The following is a 4,530-nucleotide window of genomic DNA, read 5'->3' as shown; positions in this document are numbered from 1 at the left end:
GACTCTGTGGCTTTTTCTTTGTTAAACCCCTCAGAACACAACCAGGACAGAGCGGTTCCCCTTCCACCAGGGACCTCATGTAAGGATCTGGTTCCTAAATATTGCTCACCCTACAGGTGACCTCAGGGATTGGGGGGGGGGTTCTTGTGCTGCCAGCCGGATTGCAGACGCGCTGGTCTGCCCCAAGAGACCCTGTCTCCAGGGGCTCATCCAGGCACAGGGATGGAATGAGCTGGGTGCTCTGTGTGAGGGGGGTCAAATGACTTGTCCCGGGGCCCATGCCCACACCCATCTGCAGTGAGAAGAGCACCCTGAGAAGATCTGTTTGCGAGCCTTCGTGGCTCGGTCCTCGTGACTCCCCATGGGATTCTCAGGACTTACTGATCATGTAGGGTCACACAGTGAAGAGGTGACGCACTCAGCTTGAACTTGAAGAGGGCTTCGTGAAGGGACTCCGAACATGGGAAGAGTTAGGAGAACCAGCAAGGAATAGTGAAGTCCCCGGGGCACCAGACACAGTGTCTCCCATCCTGGGCCCGAAGGGGGGTGGGGAGGAAGCAAGGCCTAGAGGCCTGGAAAGGGACCCCAGACCCACAGGGAGGGAGGTACAGTCCTTGTCAGGGCCTGACACCCTCTCTTCCCACCTGCCAGGTTCCTGTTGACACCTCTCACTGGCTAATCCCAGCTGGGAGCCAGAGAGCAGAGATGCCCAGGTGACGTCAAGTCAGTGTCCTGGAATTGAGAGCAGGGCAAAGGATGGAGAGCGAATCAAAGCAGGGACAAGCAGAATGATGTGGATAACTTCTGAGAGTCCTTGTTTGCCTTCCTTTCTGTGGAACCCCTTGTTACCTTCTGTTCCATATGAATGTTTCCATAGGAGAGGCCCCAAGGGTATTCATAAGCCACAGTGGGCAAAACAGCTCTGTGACTGCTGCTTTCCTAGAAGGCTTCTCTCTGCCTCTTTGCTGCCTGGCACCAAATGAGCTTGTTCCATCAACTCAAATACCCAAAGCCACACATACCTATAGGATGAGGCACTGTGGTGGGCACCGCTAAGCATAAAATGAAGTCACTTCTTGCTCGGCCTTTTCCTAAGGGGCCTGGGGCCAGTGCTAACATTGTGACCAGCCCCTATAAACAGGGCTGCCCCCAGGGCAGTCTTTGCTTCCCTTTTAAGGACTCCTCTTGGAAGACCGTACTGATTTACTGATTTACAGTGGTGTGCTCACACCTTGCTGCTCCAATGGTGGTCCACAGACCAGCATGGGGAGCTTGTTAGAAAGGCAGACCCTCAGACCTCCTCCCCAGACCTCCTGACACAGAATCCACATTTTAACAAGATCCCCAGTTGATTAGTATGCACAGTAAAAATTCAAGAAGAACTGCACTCGATCACGTTAGGTGGTGTGTTCTCAGTTGTAACCTAAATTGGAGAAATTCTTTCATAACCCACTGGGTACCACTGGCCTCTTGCTGTTGAGTGTAGTGAGACCCTGTTTCTGTTTTTTTATCCACTTTACTCCAGCCGGAAGTTGGCTGGAGAATGTGTGGTAGAAAGGGCTGGAAGATTACCTACCAGTGAGGCTCAGTGATTTCACTTGGCATTAGAAACCAAGATGGAGGTCATGGTCTGGTAGGTAGTTAGCCTCCAGTTGGGGCTTTATCTGTTCCTTCCCAGGCCTGAGCCAACAGCCTGAGCAATGGAGGGAAAGTGGTCTTGCTTTTCCCCAGCCTTTTTGCTTAGAATACAGAACTCTTCCTGTTAGGACACTTGCCCCGTTGGCTCATTTTGAAAGCCGTCCCCTTCATCACTGGGGGCTTTGTGCCTCCTGGTCCTGTTGATATACCGTTGCCAGAGTAAAGAGGTCTCTCTTCACATGTTACCTCCTTTCATCTTCAATTAAAAACAAAACAAAACAAAACAACCCCTATGAGGGTACTATTAACTCCATTTTACAGATGAGAAAACTGAAGCCTTAAAGCATTCTATGACCTGGCCAAGGTTGCAGGAGCCAGAAGTGAAGAGGCTAGAACCAGCCTCTGGGGCTTTCCAGTCTCCCACAGAGTCCCTGGCACATAAGCCAGGGCCACAGTTGGTATCACTGATTGATCAGAGTGCCAACTCTGAGTCTGGCCAACCTGGTATCATCCCAGGTGACTACGGAAATGTCCCTGGCTCCAGAAAAACAAGATTTTCAGACACGGCCCATTAGACCTGGTCACTTTGATTCCACTCAGCCCAAGTTAAATATGGCCAGTGTCGGTGGCTGGTGTCCCTCGATGGGAAAGGCAGGGGCAGGTGAATGGCCAGGCAACCTGGTCTCCTGAGACAGGTCAGTGGGTGGTGAGTCAGGGGGCTATAAACGGCCTGTGGCCCCAGCCAGCACTCCCAAATACTCAGCTGATGAAACCCCCTGTAAACCCTCTCTGGGCCCCCACCTGCCTCAGGGAGGAGCGCATCAGCCCTTCTCAGGGAGGGGGGCCTCACTTGGCAGGCCCCAGGACCAGCATTGTGCACGGTCTGTTCCAGCTGTCATGGCTGGGCCCGAGCTCATGGGCTATATTGAGGGCTGAGTCACCAGCCTGCGCCTGGGTCAGGCTGACTGTGACTGGCTGGCTGGGGCCTGAGTCAGGCCCCGATTTATCCTGGAGAGCAACAGGTTCGGGTTTCTGTGGGAGGGGGTGAGAAGGATGCCGGGAACCATCCTTGGCACTGGGCACCCTTGTCTGCCAACCATTCACTTACTCCCCTGGAGCCACACACAAACCTCTCTTGTACAGAGAGAAGGAAAAGGGGGAGAGAGGAGAGAGAGGGGGGAGAGGGGGGAGGCTATACTTGGGAGTTCTTTCTTCACTCACTGGCTTCCCCTCTGAAATCCCCCCGCCCCTTAAGAGGTGCCCTTAACTTACTGGGGGACCTCAGGTAATGCCCACAAAACAGGACTGTGAGCCAGTAGAGTTTGTAAAGAGCCTGTCTGTTCCAAGCAAACCCACCCTACCCCTTCCTCTCCTCCCCAGGAGCGATGTCTCAGATCTGTACCTTAGCTTCTTCGTCAGGGCTTCACAGACAACCTCACTGAACCCTGAGCTGGCTCCTCAGACTGGGTATCAAATGTCTACCTTTTTACACGCACACGCGCGTGCGCACACACTTCACTGTGAGACCCAGCTATGTGTCATGTGTCTCCAGCTGGGCATCCCTCCACAGGAGAGCTCAGCCTCTCAAGCAGACGGTCAGCACTGATGCCCGATGGTTGGTTTTGGACAGGGGACAAAGGTGGCATGGGGGAATGAGCGTTCTGGAGATGGGGGGTGCCAACGGGAGAGTGGAATTCCTGAGCACCTCGTCACAGGCAGCCGACAGAACATGAGCCGCAGGGCCCAAGCTATTTATACCTCGCCTGTCACTATCAGGGCCCCCAGAGCTTCCCCCCCTCCCAAGTCACACACAGCAGGTCCCTTTTCTGTTTCTGGTCCCTTCTCTGCTCCTCCCCCTCCCTACCTAATGAGAAGGGATAGAAATCATTCATGGACACCTTTTACCATAAGCACTGCCCCCCACAAACCCCCTGAACTTGTTTCTGAGCTCCGGAACAGGGACTGCCTTCATTCTGCCCTTGAAGAGACAGTCCTCAAAGATACCCACACTCCTCTCTTCATGATGCCTGGGGGTAGAAGAGGAATAAGAATGATTCACCGAAAAGGTCCCAGAACCTTCCCAATTCCAATCACCACACAGTCTGAGTTGGGGACTATCTGGCCCAAACTTACTGGGTCAAGAAGGATGGGGCAGCTGAGGAAGTGTGGCCTAAAAGGGGCACCAGGACATACGCAACGCATGTACGCTACAGAACTGCAGACCATATATTCTCCACACAAGTCCGTTCTGTGGCGCTTTCGCCTCACTCCAAGCAGCTCCGCTGTCCGAGTGCCTCAGTTTCCTTGCTATCACTACACCGTAGGCCTCCAGCTACCCTTGACTTACCCTGAGCCCAGTCCTGCCTAGGCTTTCTGGCTGGCTTGCTTGGGCTCTCCCTGCCCACCAGGCCTGTCACGTTTCCCCTTGGCTGTTCTGGGCTGGGCTCTCCCTGTTTCTGTCTGGCTAACCCGCCCTTTTGCTGGAAGGATCTGCCTGTGGCCCAAATGGGCGCATTGCCCAGGGGGCTCCCTGGCACAATGGGGCAGAGTCTCTCGCTGCCCTCTCATCACCTTGGTTGAGTCAGACATGGGGGGAGTGGGGGTAGACACAGTCTGACTCACCAGGTACTCTTTTCCTGAGCTCAGCTTCATTCTGAGAGGATGAGGCCAAGTGGGCTGGTGACAGGGACACTGAGTCAGGGGCAGCCTCAGTCTTCCCCCTGGGCCCCTGGGTTTGGGCTTCAAACTAGGCTTTTCTACCTGTACGGTGGAGCACCCCCAAGCCTTCTCCCTGATTGGCCTGGGCAGTGTCACTGCTTCCTGTCAGTCCATCTGTACACAAGCACACACACTTCCTTTCCCCTGCAGGTGGACAATAGCCTGGGCCAAGAG

The sequence above is a fragment of the Meles meles genome, chromosome 10, assembly GCF_922984935.1.
Source record: "Meles meles chromosome 10, mMelMel3.1 paternal haplotype, whole genome shotgun sequence".
Classification (NCBI taxonomy): Eukaryota; Metazoa; Chordata; class Mammalia; order Carnivora; family Mustelidae; genus Meles; species Meles meles.
Note: the sequence above shows the minus strand (reverse complement) of the source record.